Source organism: Coffea arabica, chromosome 6e (genome assembly GCF_036785885.1).
Source record: "Coffea arabica cultivar ET-39 chromosome 6e, Coffea Arabica ET-39 HiFi, whole genome shotgun sequence".
Classification (NCBI taxonomy): Eukaryota; Viridiplantae; Streptophyta; class Magnoliopsida; order Gentianales; family Rubiaceae; genus Coffea; species Coffea arabica.
The window spans coordinates 14,425,972-14,441,962 of record NC_092321.1 but is presented as its reverse complement, the minus strand read 5'-3'; the positions used below and the strand labels follow the sequence as shown (position 1 = coordinate 14,441,962).

Sequence of the window (15,991 nt, the reverse complement as noted above, 5' to 3'; positions counted from 1 at the left end):
AATTTCCTAACAAACAAATATTCAAAACTGGCAAGAAAGTTATTTTCATTCACTTTCCTCCCCTTTCACCGGCAAACAAACACTACTATCAAAGACCAATTTTCTTATGCATCCCAACTTGGCAACAACACAATAGGTTATCTCAGTAGTGGTTTTCCTTTTCCATTTTAGTCCATTATCATTGTTTAATGTTTTAGGTACAGATTTTTTTTATATTTTTGAATTTTGCTGACTAGCTTATGCCATTATGTTCAAGTTGTCCAAAGTCTCCGGGAACTAACAGGAAAAAAAAAAGTACGGATAAGTTCATTTGGGCGAAGATTGGATCTAGAGGCTAAAAAGCCCCCAAAAGTACATCCCCAAAAAGTTTAAAAGTGCAATGCATGAGGTCTTCTAGGTTTTGGTCATTGAATGTTTAATTTTCTATGTGGTAAATTGTTGGGTTGGATGTAAAAGTGGGCATTCTCTCTCTCTCTCTAAAACGGATTTCTAGAGGTTGTCAAAATAACTTAAAAATTATGTTCATTTTTTTGCAAGATGATTTACACTTAGAAATCAAGAAAGTTTTGATCTAATAGTTAAAATTGAGACGTTGCGATTCAAAGGTATTGGATTCAAATCTCCTCTTCGTGCTCTCTATTTTTTAAACTCCAACCTTCTCTGTTAAAATTTAAAAAAAAAAAATATCTGCACTTAGAAAGCAGAAAAAGTGTGGAAAATTAAATGGTATTAGATCAGAGGCCCTGACACGAAACATAATTAACCGCGGGGACTTGCAATCAACTCCTTTCGTCAAGAATAGTACAGTTGACAAGAAATATCCTCTACTTGTGCTAGCTTTGTTTTGTTGCCACTAACTGAGTACTGCACCTGTGAACCACATATGCTGGAATCTTCCTTTCTCAATAAGCATAACGCCATAAAGAAATCTAACACCGATCAAAAAAAATTTCTTTATAAAAGTAACCCCAGCAATTGAAATATAACCTTTGCTAGATAGAAATAAAAGCCTATGACTTTGTGAAATACTTAAAGTTTATACACGCACACGCACCAACTGACATACTTACAGATGTATACATAATTTTTTCCCCTTACACTAATCAATTATTTTCACTACAATCCACTAGTACTAAATAAATAAAATATAATCATCAAATTACAATGAGTCATAGCAATCGCATTGGCCACATGGCTATAGCTCGCAATCCTCACTAGTAAAGAAATGTTTCAACCAAAGTATTCAATAGAGAAGAGGATCTTCTTGCCTTCTTCACATAGCTGGATGAGGTATGGAACATCTGGTCAATATGAAATAGAGACATGGATATAGGCATAAGGAATTTAATTTGATACTATTTATACTTTCCTTCGTTATCGTACTTGGTATCAGAAAAATCCGCTGTTAATTTCTTTCAAAAGGATCTGAGATGCATTTCTTTTCTTTGATAAATCACAGTATCTATATGGAAGAGGATGCTTTTCTTCTGTGGGGAAAAAGCTTATTGCATCCCGAATCAGGGACAACTTATTGGGCTGTCTAAGAAACTTGTAAGCAATGAATTACCTAATTAATACTCATTCCCTCCCTCCAATCCTTCTAGTTTATGTAGTTTAAGAAGATGAATATAAGTAGGAGGTGTCATCGCTTCCTCAAATGTACAACCCTTAAACCTACCTACATGCTTCCTTGAAAAAAAAAAAAAGAATTCATCTTTTTGTCTAGCAAAAATGGCTGAGGCCGTTGTCAGTTTTGCTGCCGAAACAATTGGCAACCTGTTGATTGAAGAAACGAAGTTCTTACAAGGGGTGAGTGACCAAGTGGAGCAACTTCAACAAGAGCTGACGCGGATACAATCGTTCTTAAAAGATGCAGATGCAAGGCAACATGCGGAGGAAAGGGTCAAGGTGTGGATTTCACAAGCTAGAGATCTAGCTTATGAGGCCGATGACTTGATTGAAAGATATGCTTTCAAAGTCGCGTCCCGAAGGAGGAAAGGCATTAGAGGCACCGCGGATTAGGGGCAGGAGCGGTCCTCAGATTGACCGTTCCCGAGCTGTTGTCTCACAAAAAGAAAGGTAAGGCCAGAAATAAACCACGTCAAAAGGCTTCAGTTTGGCCCAAAACGACGTCGTTTTATTAAGTGAGACAGTCAAAAAAATGGTTATGCTCTGCTGACCGTAACGGCAAGAAACGGAACGTTATGACCACTAGTAAGCAAAGTCCCGCCCAAAGCGAAATGTCGAAAATGAAAAGGCGCACTTGGACTCCCACCCAAACCAGACGAAGCAGTTGCTTGCGAAAAGCCACGAAGGGAGAAATAAGAGGGGAAAATACGAGATTGGCAACACTCTCCGGCGTGACATTGCGAAAAGCTGTAGAAGTGCAACATTGGATACGGAAAAAAATAGCAAGGAGAAGCAAGAAGTGGTGGAGTGGTGGACAAATTTCGGGTGATTCGGATTTATTATAAGAAGAAGAAAGGTGAACCCAAGGTTGAAGAGTGGAAGATCGTAGGCGCGGGAGTAGTGAACGACCGAAAATCAGTCAGGTATTCAAATTTGTTTGAGTCCTACGATGATGTAGTAACGTGTGTGAATTGACATGCTTGTTGAAGGACCTTACTTGTGGATGTTGTTGGCGTACAGTATGATGATCGCTTAGAGGGATATCACGTGAGCACAATTTTGTGTATAGTAATGAGTAAGTGCAGCATGATAGGAGTATTATGTGTTAGTTTTTTAGCATGACAGAGTGAGAGTGGGAAAGAAGGGGGAAATCGTGCGGCACAACTGCTTGAGAAAATGTGTGCATGGGTTCGGGAGTTAGTATTGAAAAAATGGGTGCAGATTATAATTAGTATGCGGTAAGTAGGTAGTACAACGCGTTGAGTGCAGCATACACTGCTACATTCGTTGTTATGCATAAACACAAAACTGGAGAAGTAATGCAAGTTGTGGATCAACGGGAACATGACAGAAACAGAATAAAAATGTTATCATGAAATTGGGATGGCATTTTTGGGTCTTGAATGGTGTAAGTTTATTGTATTAGTTCGTGTGCACGAACACAGTGTTGAATAATTGTTACATGTTGTGGTTGAATAGGTACATAGAAATAACAGAGTTCAAATGTTTTGTATTGAGTTGTGCGTCTCATACTTGCTAATGGAAATGTTATTTTGAAATTGAGATGTCGTATTTGGGTCTTGATTGGTGTAAGTTTATTGTATTAGGGCGTGCGCATGAACACAGTGTTGGATAATTGTTACATGTTGTGGTTTAACATGTACAGAGAAATAACAGAGTTTTACTGTTTTGTACTCAGTTGTGCTTCTCATATTTTCTTCTACATTGATGTTACAGGTTATTGGTTTAGTTGCATAAAGAGAGACAAGTTTCTAGGTTGGAAGTGAATGAGTACGAGAGTAGGTTATAAGTTGGCAATGTGAGGCAGACGGAATAACAAATCATGAGGTTTAGCATAGTCAGTGTGGAATAACGGTTAAGAATCTTACTAGTTATTGTAGGTGCACATCATGTTGGATAGTCATTACATGCAGTCATTTAGTAGTGACACTAGCAGAAGTGCACTGTAAAATTGGATGAACATACACGTAAAATTGTTTAACGGGTTTGTTGCTTCATTCATATTGTTGAAGAGTGTGATAAATAAAGGAGAAGGTGATTGAATCGAACTTGATAGGCATGGGAATAGATTATGAAATGACTAAATGAGGGATAATTAACCAGAAAGTTTGGTAATGAGACAAACAAATTGTGAAAAGGAAGATGACTTGTACAATAATTGTTCTGGTTGGACATCATCTTTGATAGTTGTTACACGTAATAGATCAGAAGTTACAATAATAGAACTGGTCTATAGAATTTCATGAAGATACTATAAATTTGGATGGCCCCCTATTCTACTGCATTGGTATTGTACAGTAGCATAATAAATAGAAAAAGAAATTGATGGATGAAATACAATCTGATAGGTAGAACAACAGATTATGTAGATTAGTGGCAGTTGGAATAAATAACAAACTGTGAAGAATGAGTTACCGAGTGTGAGAAAAAATGTTACAGGTTGTACTATAACTAGCGTGACTAATATTTGATGCTCATATATTATGTTTAGCAGTACTTCATGATATGTTATGACTGTGGCTGGAAATAAAATTTTGGAACTGAAGTGCAATATGTTTGTTAAAAACATTAGTTTACATGGCAAGAACGCGAGCAGGAAGCACACTTCAGGAAGCAAACAGAGAAGAACTTGGCGAAACAAGTGGTGGTACAGAACACGGTGCAGCACCTACTTCATCGAATAGGTAAGTGGCCAGTGCTTGCGTAAGGTCTTGGCAGGTTAGATTTGGCATCATTATAATGCATTACAATGTTGACTGTTCAGGGGCAGGATGGGAAGGAAAAGAAGCAGTAAAAGGAATGATCGTTTAGGTGGGGAGGAAGAACTGGTTACAGTGGGAACAAGCGAGATCGCAGAACCAATCCCACCATTGAATCCATGGATGAAGTTCAGGTAAGATTATTGAATTTGAGAAAAAAATAATGGTACTAAATAGCACATATAACTTTAGAGTTTTGAATGTGGACAGGAAAGAGTATCAACACACGGTTTCGGCGAAGGGTGTTAAGCTGACCGAGGTATACTGTCCTAGCAAAATAAACTGAAGAATCATTGAACTGATAGGGTGCCGAAGGGAAAAATAGTGAAACGAGCAATTATTTTGTGTTTAGTCTAAAGTGTTTTTTGACTTAATTTATTCAATGCAGTACAATGACATTGCCCGGGCAGCATATAATAAGTTGAGTGAGGAAGAAATGAGGAAGCGAAAGGAGGAGTATTTGAAAGAGAAAGAAGAGTATGAGAAAGAAATGGAACGTCTAGGAAAGCCGATATTACGAAAAGCACGTGTTCAAATCAAGGTAAATACACGGCATGATTCATCAAACACGGATACGAAACTTATATTAGTCTAATGCATATATCTAAAAAATGGTGTAGAATCAGAAGTACACTATCCGATGCTCGCCAAAGCAGATGTCAAGCTTCGTTTCACGAATCGATGAAACTAAGAAGCAGCAAATTAGAGACATAGGATTTGGAGGGCTGCTAGACATACAGTATCACTGGATTCCTAGTGGCATAGCCACCTGGCTTGTTGACAACTTTAATCCGACATTGAGCAGTTTAAATGTACATGGAGATGGTGTGCTACCTTTAACGTCAAAGGATATCAGTTTAATCCTGGGGATCCCGAACGAAGGTCCCGTTCCAGTTGAAGACACCGATACAACCAAGGTTGGGGGAACTGGACCAAGTCGTAGGACATACAAATGGAATGAGCTCTCAAATGAGTTGGTAGCCATGAATGCAGGGGAAGAATTCTTAAGACTATTCGTGGCATTTTGTTGTGGATGTCTACTGGCTCCAACCACTAGAGCCGAGCACAAAATAAAGCTTTGGAACTGTACGCAATTGGTTGATAGGGTAGCCAGATTGAACTGGACTGAGTATGTGAGGATCGTACTATGCAATAAGGTGCTAGAGGTGCAAAAGAAAAGTGAAAAGCAGCACCAATATGTTAGCGGTTGTATCTTCGTTCTGCTGGTAAGATTAGACAGTTGTAGTCATGACGAAAATATGCTGTAATTGTTACACAGTGCACCAGAGAGTCAATTAGTTTTGCGTGCCTTCATAACTACTGTCTGTATTTCCACATTTTATCGAATTCAGTGCGATGGATTGATTAGATTATGCTCAAATGAATGCGTCTACGATGATGTTTTAACAGTGTGGTCAAGTTTATCTACAGTTGAATTAATTGCTGTATTGTATTGCAGATTCATTATCTTGATCGGGTACAAATATTGAAGCATAAAGTGTCGAGAACTACTCCGCGAGCTAAGGCATGGACAGATGCTCTGATCTCTGAAAGGGATGCACTTGAGATTAAAAATTTTGGAGCTTATGGAAAAGAAAAACTGGTAAAATGTTATATATTGTTGACCTCATTTCATATAAAAGGTAGTGGTCTATGTAGTGCGTGGCTTTGCTATTGAAATGGTTGGTTTAATTTGTTGTTAAAGATTGGACAATATGATCCGGAAGATAATGAATATGATGGGCAGAGTACTGAACTACCCCCTGATTTGGTAGGGATGCTGATGAACAGCGGGCACGCCGATATCGGTGTAAGTGGGTCTGTTCCATGATTTAATGAAATTTGTTGTTTGATTAGACGTAATTACTGCATATTGTAAGAAACATTATTGGTTATTGATAGGCCTATCAACTTCATTCATGTTGTAGTATCATGTTAATATGTGATACCAATCCCAATATTACATCCCTGTCCAGAGAGTTATTAAAAATTAAGTCACATGAATGGAAATATAGAAATATAGTGATGTCTTGGCCAATCATGTTATAAATGTATGAAGTTTCAATGAACCCGGGTGACCATTTTATTTTTTAGTATATAAGTTACAGTTATAGAACCTATGGCCGCAATTCAAATGTTAAATTAAGAACCTTTGCGTAAATGTACTATTGTATATGCCTGTATTGTATTCCATTGTTGAGAGCATGTGACTCATTTATGGATTGATAATTTCATCATCTAACTGCAGGCTGAGCTAAATGAGCTGTATAACATTGCTGTTAGTAGCCAACGAAGGATATTGAAGATTGCAGAAATCCTCTCCTCTCAGCCGAGAGCAAAAGCTTCCACTTCTGGGCCTGAAGCATTGGACAAAGGAAAAAAACCTGTACAGGAGGACTATACAATGCACAAGAGTCCTGATACCGAAGAAGAGCTGGAATTTCAATCTGCCGAAGAGGGGGCCAACGACGAGAATGATGATGGTGAAGAAATTGATGCGGAAGGGTCTGATGAAGACGAGCATAATGCAGCGCAGGCCGAGAAAGGCGATGCCAATACGAAAACAAATATTGAAGGTATCCCAGACCCAGAACTGAATGAAGATGTAATGGACGTGGAGAATCCAATTCCTACCTCATCAGTCGTACCCGATAACATCAGTCGCGGATTGGAACAAGGGACCACCATGACAACAACTGCGCAAGGAAGCATTATACAGCTTCAAGAGCAAGAGCAGGAGCAATACAGGTCAAATGTCATAGAACCTGCCGAAGAGGGTCAATGTACGGTACAACCACCTTTGCACGCTACTGCATCGACGTCACATCTGCTTGAGCAAGAAATACCACGAAGGTTGCGATCATATGGTCGAAAGTGGAAAGGTTGGTATACTGTTATTATTCATAAGGTTCTAATTCAAGTAGTTTGACTGTAACATCTATTATCATATACGGTAACTGTGTTTATACCATCATGATGGTCTGAACTCTCGCTTGTCATCATCGAAAACTTGTTAGGCATACTGTCATACCCTGTCCGATGTGAAACACATATGAAGTTGATATAACAAACATAATTAGGCATATTATGAAAGTATGACTTTATTCATGTTAAGAAGTTAGTGTGTTTTGAAAAATGGTAGTTACATTGCGGTGGAAAAATGTTACAAAATAGTTATTGAAAAATTACAGTGTGTTTAAAAATTGTTACCAAAAAATTTGGTAACTTATAGATTAACAATTAGTATGTTTGAAGAATGTTTACAGTGTGCTTGAAGTTTGTCACAAAATAGTTACGTGAAAGTTACAGTTTGCTCTATTGAATACAAAACTCCATATTCGGGGATCGTTAGTCTCGGAATTTATTTTACATTATTGTACAATAGTTACCGAAAAGTTATACTGTGTTCGAAAGCTGTTACAAAATAGTTAATGGGGAAGATGCTATTTCATAATTAATGCAAAGTGCGTAATTCAAGAATGTTAGTTACGAAGTGTTTGTAACTTGTTACATTAGTGATTATTTAGACGAAAGTTGAATGTTATTGAAGACTGTTAGTCATTATAATTAATAGATAAGTTACAGTTTCTAAAATTAAAACATAACTCCATATTAAATGATTGCTGTTTAAATGTGTGTTTGTAGGTTGATACTCACTTATTTATTAGTCAAAGTGCATTTGAAAACTCTTAGAAACAGTTAATTTAGCATACTGTTATGGTGTGATCCTGTTACAAATTAGTTATTGAGAAGTTATAGTGTGTTTGAAAATTTATCACAACTGTTTGAAAAGTGTTAGTTACAGTGTGTTTGAAGAGTCGTACAAATAGTTCTTAGGACAGTTACATTGCATTTGAAAAATAATCGATTGGTGTTTGATGACTGCTAATTGCATTGTGTCTGAAGAATGAAGCAAAATACCTTATAATTTGTTAGACGACAACAAATGAATGTCATATGAAATGCATGTTATTTGCTTTTTGTAGGAGGCCTTGACGTTGAGGTGAAGCACAAGTCTACACGTGCAACAAAGAAGAGTACCGTTCTGCGGTCAGCAGAGTTCATTCTACCAGCACCTGTGACAGTTAGCCTATACGAAAAAAATGTGGCTGCATATGCTTGGGATCCGGACCAAAATCCCAAGTAAGATTCTTGACAAAACTATTAATTCGATCTTGTGATCCATTCACTACAATAAGTACGCGTGCGGTTCATAATAAGATGGCATAGAAAAACAGATTGAATATGGATGAGATTCGAGTTCATATACATTAGTCAGATTTTTGTGTTTTGGAGTAGGAGTAATAATTATTAGTAAATCGTTTAATTGTGTCCTGGATGTGATAGGGACATACTTGTTCAAATGTATCAATTTTCGCTGACTCGGCTTGACTTGAAGACACTGGAAAATGGCATGCATGTGTCTAATCGGGTCAGTAGTTCATTACTTTTAGTCAAAAAGTTTGATTATGTATCTATTGATTGGAATAGTCATACGTAAACTCACCCAAGCAACACTCAATTATATGTTTTGATCACCATTTGCCATTGATTAGGTGATTGATATGTTTGCCCGTCTCATGAATTGGGGTGGAAGAACTGCCAAAATTAGGAAGCTTGAACGCTACATCGTAGAACCTGTTGCAGTTGTGAGTTTGAAATTTGGACTGCATCCTACAGTTGTGTTAAAGTTTTTCATCATCATATCTGAATTGGTATTACGATCCAACGCACCATTATTAATGTCTTCTATGCACCTTTCACTCGGCTATGTTATTGGTTGCAGGAAGGAATTTTAAAAATGGGAAAATTCGACAAGGTCTCTGATGCCAGCTTATCAGCTAAGCTTCTAAAGCTCTTCAAGGTTCGCAATAACAATACGGGGGTTGATCCTGCAAGTTGTGATTGGGTATGCAATTATCAAAATTTTAATCCAAAATTTCTTATGTGACTGTTGAACATTCAAAACATGTGTGAATTCGGTTATGTAGAATGACCTGTCTGACCTTTTTCATACCTCATTTGGCGCAGATACTTGTGCCAGTATGCATAGAGGGGTCTTGGTTTGTCTACAGCTTTGGTGTCTCAGAGAAAGAAGTGCACATGCTAAACCCTGATAGCACTCAAGCAAAGAGCAAAGACATTAGTGTACTGAATCGACTGGTATGTTGGACAAATTGCTAAATGCATTACACGATATGACAGTGACACATTAGTGGATTGTAATCAGTTTTACATAATCTTTGGTGATATAGAAACGTGCACTGGGTTTGGTCGTGGCGGCAAAGTTTGGCAAGGAAATTGACTTCTCCAGTTTCGGATTTTCTGTTGCCAATGTCCCTCATCACTCACCCAACAAAGTGTAAATAGTTTGACTTCTCCCGTCATTATTGTTAGAGCGTGTACTAAGTTTTTTGTCCAACATATATACCATAACTGACTAATGAGAAGACAACGTGAACAGGTGTGACAGTGGTGTTTTCGTTATGACATTCCTAGAGCATTGGAGCGGAAGGTTGGCTGTTCGGCTTACAGAGGTATTACAATTGATATCCCTTTTCTCCCTACAATCCATCTGAAATTGATTTAATGCTTGTTACCTCGACACTCAACTATACTAATTCCTACCTCTTGTGCTGATAGGAAAATGTTGGCAAGTATCGAGTGCTATACACAGCTCGATTGTGTAACTCAGCGGAGAACTCAAAGTTTCCGGACAGCTTCGCAAACCTGCAAGTACCTAAACGGGCGCAGTTGAATGTTGGTAATGCCTGATTTATAAGTATTGATGACTGGGAGAGAAGGAAGTCCACAAAATTGCATTTGACGTGCTTTTGTATATTATTACGTGTATATGATAGCTTTTGGATTGCTGTAACTAATTTTATTTTGGAGTCTACTGAGAAGGACCTTTCTTTTGAGACAGTAGTTTTGTTTTTCTGGAGACATTAGCATCAATACTGATTAGCAATTTATATCGTGGTGCTGTTTATTTATCATTTGTGGCCATAAATTATGAATTGAATTCAGGTTTTCTGTTGACACTAGAATAATGTCAGTAATAACATTAACGGAGCATTAATTGGTTCAAATGTGTCGTGACTCTATGGTTCAAAGATGCTCGTCGTCACTCTGTGCCAACTATACTGGAACCTACCTTGAACAATGTGTAATTATAGAACAAGCGCCCAATTGTAAGGCTATTTGTTCGTTATGCAATTGGATGTAACTTATCAGTAAATAATTGACATATGAACAAGTCAGTAAATAATGCAACGATTCATTTGACATGGGTATATACAAGATGATGGGTATATACACCAAATACTTTAAAGCGGACCTGACAAACTGAATTGAGCATAATAATTAAGTATGATTTTATTCCAACCACATCCAGATAAGGCTAATGTCATATTAAGCTAATTGTGAAGTTACAGTATGTTTGAAAAACTGTTAGTTACATCGTGTTTGAAGATTGTTATAAAATAGTTATTGGAAAGTTACAGTGTGTTTAAAGATTGTTACGAAAAAAATTATTTTAGAAGTTACAGATTAAAAATTAATACTGATACTCCGTATTTGAAGACTGCATCCAGTGAATTTGTAGTTTGTTGCAATATTAGTTATTGGAAAGTTACAATTTGAAAATTAATACAAAATTTCATACATGAAAGCTGGTAGTTACAAATTGTTTTTAGGTTGTTATAACATAATTATTGAAAAGTTACAGGGTGTTCAAAGACTGTTACAAAATAGATATTTGGGAAGTCACAGTTTCAAAATTAATACAAAGATTGATATTTGAAAACTGTTAGTTACGATGTGTTTGGACGTTGTTACAAAATAGTTTGATTATCAATTTATTTATTGGATTAGTGATACGTAAACCCAATTGTAACAGTCAATTACATGTTTTGGAAACTATTGGATATTGATTAGGTGATTGACATGTTTAGTCGTCCCATGAATTGGGGTGGAAGAACTGCCAAAAATAGGAAGTTGGAACGCTACATCGTTGAACCTCTAGCAGTTGTGAGTATGAAGTTTGGACTGCATCCTATTATGTGCTAAATTTTTTCAGCATCATATTTAAATTGGTATTACGAACCAACACCAACACACTATTACTGACGTCTTCTACACTACTCCCACTGGGGATACCCAAACACATAACCTAACAAATTGGTAGTTACTCGCAAAATTTGTATTAATTACCATAAAAGTACACCCAAAAAAATCTATTCATTATGTGTACTGCAGGTTTTGTGGGAAATGGGGCAGGAACCGTTCCTGAAGGTTCACGGCCACGATGTGGCCTCAAAAATTTGTGCAGCTCAGATTACAGCATTTAACTCGATTTTCACGCCATGTGTGGGGCCCACAAAAAAGTGTTGTAAAGTTACGTCGTGTGCAAAGTAAGTTACATCGTGTGCAATGGAAGTTACGCGCAGTGAAAAATGAATACAATTGGCACAAACGGTTGCACCTGCAACCGTTTGTGCCCCTTGTCCGGTTTTGTGTTTGTTTTCAAAAAACATGTTACTTATTCTATACTTACTAATTCTCCAGAATTATGTTACTACTAGCTAGCTTATATCGTTTCTTGCCACATATTAACTCCCACCTGTGTGTTGGTCCGTGGTAGCTCCTGATCGACACACAACCACTACTTCAACAGAAGGTTAAAACACAAAAGCTTATGTGGCCCAAAAGGAGTTTTAGATCGTTCAAATTTCTTCATCGAGCAATTTTGGTGGCGGATCTACTGAGTTAAGGTATCAATATCGGTATTGTCACTGTGAAAAAAGGGCTGGGCTGAAGATCGTGGAGTCACAGAAACCAACGAAGGGATTGTTGTACTTCGTCTGTGAAGGAAAAACTTGTGCTTTTTTCGCTTGGTGTCACCCAATAGGGAGGAATCATGAGCAAGTTCAGGCTAACTACTGCCCTCCCTCACCTAATCGACAAGCAATAAGTAGAGAAAGCTCCTTCGACAGTCCCGGAACAGTGCAAAATGAACCAAACTCTTTCCCGTATCATGTGCACCGAATCGAACAAGATATTCGACAAATGAAAACCTTCATGACGATATCGGTAGCGGTCGCCTTTCTGTTGCTCCTAATAGCAATTTTTCTCTGACATCACTTTCAATTTTTCGACCCATATGATATGAACTTCGCCTGTAGTTTGTCGGAGATATATCCTCTATAGGAAAAGTTACACTGACGTCCTTGTACTGTTGACTTTTCATTTTGGTAGTTGATCTAGAAGATAGAGTAAACAGTAGATGCAGTCGTATAGTTGAATGAAACTGGTGAATCACATTGAAAGTTTTTTGTGAAGTTATATGATTGCTCTTTTATCTGAAATCACCTGTGTTGTTCAATTGTTTTGTGTTAATGACTCCAACTAATCGAAACTATGAATTGTATAATGATGCACAAATGGTTACCTTAATTGTAAATTGTTATAATTCGTACGTTCTTACTTACAGCTTTGTTCGTCCTAAGTTACAACATTCAAGGAAATTAGTTGTCAAATTGAAAATCTTTAATAAAACATCAGGAGCAGAAGGAGGTGCTTATTCAGGTACTATCACATTGTGGGTCATTGAATGACCAAGGCCATTCAGTTTTACACATCTGACTCTGGGCCAAAAAATTGACATTCATTGTGAGATTTTATGCACAATGTTTTACGTATTACTGTGTATGCACATGAATCGAAATTAAGGTCACTGATGTGTAACTCTGTATTCACATCGGTAGCCTTAATGTTGCAATACAGGTCTTACCATGATAAAAACTGTAAAATTTATTTTATTAAGCTCTCTGATTAGTAACACGACGTAACACTTATTAAGGGTATCGATACTAAAAATATAATTCAATATTTTGTCCATACGATTGACAAACTGTTCATATATTGTTACAATTCGTAAGTTCTTATTTACCTCTTTGTTCGTTCTGAGTTACAACATATATAAAATTTGTAGTCGAATTTGAAATCCCCTATAGAGCATTGGAGCAGAAGGAGGTACGAACCGCTCATAGAGGTAGTAAATTTGGATCATACACTGACCAAGGCCATAGAGTGTTACACATCTGACTCTTGGCTAAGGAACTGTTGTTTTGGGCTGTCATACCTCCCTGTGACAGTGTAACTGTGTATGCACACAGTGAAACATACATGAATCTAACGTGTAACTCCGTATATAGGTGCTCTCTTAAAAGTTGGTATACAGGACCAAAACATGATAAAAGTTGCAAACACGTGTTGAAGTCTGTAAACGATTAGCAACGGCACGTAACACGTATATTCACTGTCGGTACTACAAATCTGGCGCTTTGTACGTAACAAAACTTATCCGACATGGTTCAGGCACTGCATGTGGGTCTACAGTCTCTTCTCCCGTGATGTACTAGTTGCCCTCATATGCGTTCGGGAAAATCTCACTATTTTAATGACATGTTCGAGAAGGTCTCGCTACGCAATGTTTTGGGGTTCGAAACGATCATCGTAACTATTCTCCATAGACACTTTATTAAGTGTCTAAGAAATTTAATGTGTCAGTGGGAGGAATTATCGTTTCTACCAAGGGCAATAGCACAAACAAGAGAAGAGAAAAGGTTCATCGAATATTAACTAGTTGTATTATCACTAGTTGTAATATCGGGGAATATCTAGTTGGAATATTATTCAGTTTTAAATAGAGCAGACGAAAAGCTGCTGATTGCAAATTCATTAGTTATAATAAATTGTAACATACAGCTAACTAGTTGTAACGCAATCCGTACATAGTGAAACGTACAGGTCACTGATGTGTAACTGTTTATCCACATGACCTTAATATTGGTGTACAGGTCATTTCATGACAAAAGCTGCATAATTTGTTTTATTGTGTGAACAGATTTGACACAATTCAATGGCATGCATCGAACTCTACAGCTTCCACTGCAACGACAAAATTGTTTAGCCTGGAATGCTTTGTCCAGTGATATTTTACCACATTGTGAGGGTCCTGCGGACTATAAAAGGGGGCGGCTGCAGAAGTATATCCCTCAACAACAAAAATTTTTCTGTCCACCTTTCATTACTACAAAATTACATTTTTCATTTTCAATAACTTCACACTTCCCATTTCTTTCTAATGAAGGGTGGCAATGAACCCGTGCATGAAATTTATTATTAGTATTCTCCAACCCTCCTCTAATCTCAATTGCAGTGTCATCAATAGAGGGTTCACACAGAAATCAAGTTTTTGGCTGCCAAATAGCAGCCAGTAGGTTGCATGATGTTCGAGAAGATCTCGCTAATTTAATGAGATGTTCGAGAAGGCCTCGCTACATCAATTGTTTTGGGGTTCGAATCGACAATCTCTATGTTCTCAATAGACACTTACTAAAGTGTCTAAGAAATTTTATGTGTTAGAGGGGAGGACTTTTTGTTTGTGCCAAGTGCAATTGCACAAACGAGAGAAGAGAAAAAGTTCATCAGATATTAACTAGTTGTAGTATCACTAGTTGTAATATCAGGGAATTTCTAGTTGTAATATCAGTAGTTTTAACTAGATAAGACGAAGAACTGCCGATTGCAAATTCATTAGTTGTAATGAATTGTAACAAATACATAACCGGTTGTAACTCAATATGTACATAGAGTAATCAAAATTTGTTGCATTTTAAATATTAGTTACCCTACTTTCAAATTACTTGTCCCAACGAAGTATCATGTTCTTCTGCGAAACTGTTACTTATTATGTGGTCATGTGGAACCAAACCAAGCCGCAAATTGTAAGTTCATTTCTGTACTGAAAGAGTAATACCTATTGAAGTGTCTGTAATACTATCTGTAATACTTATCGTTAATATAATTGTAAATAAATTGTCTAAATTTTAACATATAGGCAAATGACAAGGTGCCTGTACAAGCACATCAATAAGCGGTAACAGCTTATTAACATCCTGTAACGTACATATGCTAGTGGCAACTTCTTGTTACACTTGAAAAGTAAGGTGACTGACGAATAATTGGGAATTCACCTGACCCAATTGTTGTTGGAGTACAGGTTATGACCCAATCAAATTAAACCATTATTTCATCCACACACTATACATTTGACTAAATGTTGAGTCTATTCTCTCGTTAATAGGTGGTTGTCATGCCTTCATCTAATCACCTAAGAGTACTATCCCGTGGAGAACAACATGAAATGACATAGCAAGCAGTTGGTCAAGTTGCCAGAAGAAACCATTTACTATGTATGGTCTCAAATAGGTGCTCTGTTAAAAATTTCTACCTCTTTTTTTCTCCCACCTAATTCTTTATCAGTACATACTTCTAACATCCAACCAAAAAGCAGTAGGTATTAGCATAGTCATGCAATCCACAAACGAAGGATCTCATACAAGCTCACCATCAAATGTTCGGCGTTTGAAGACGGAAAGTATCGTTGGATCCAACAAATGCCATAAGCAAGTACGAAACACCAGATGGGAGGATTTTATATGGTACCAAACGCGAGTTCAGGAACGCTCCACTTAACACCAACAACTCTCTGGGACTAGCTGGTCACATTTTTA

The 15,991-nt window shown here is 37.3% G+C and overlaps 1 long non-coding RNA gene across 1 annotated transcript; it reads left to right on the top strand.

Moving 5' to 3' along the window:
- The first annotated feature begins 9,464 nt into the window (after positions 1 to 9,464).
- Positions 9,465 to 10,356, top strand: LOC113696434 (uncharacterized). The gene is made up of 3 exons (XR_011816969.1): positions 9,465 to 9,572; positions 9,665 to 9,946; positions 10,053 to 10,356. It is a non-coding gene; the product is annotated as an uncharacterized lncRNA (long non-coding RNA).
- The last annotated feature ends 5,635 nt before the right edge of the window (positions 10,357 to 15,991 follow it).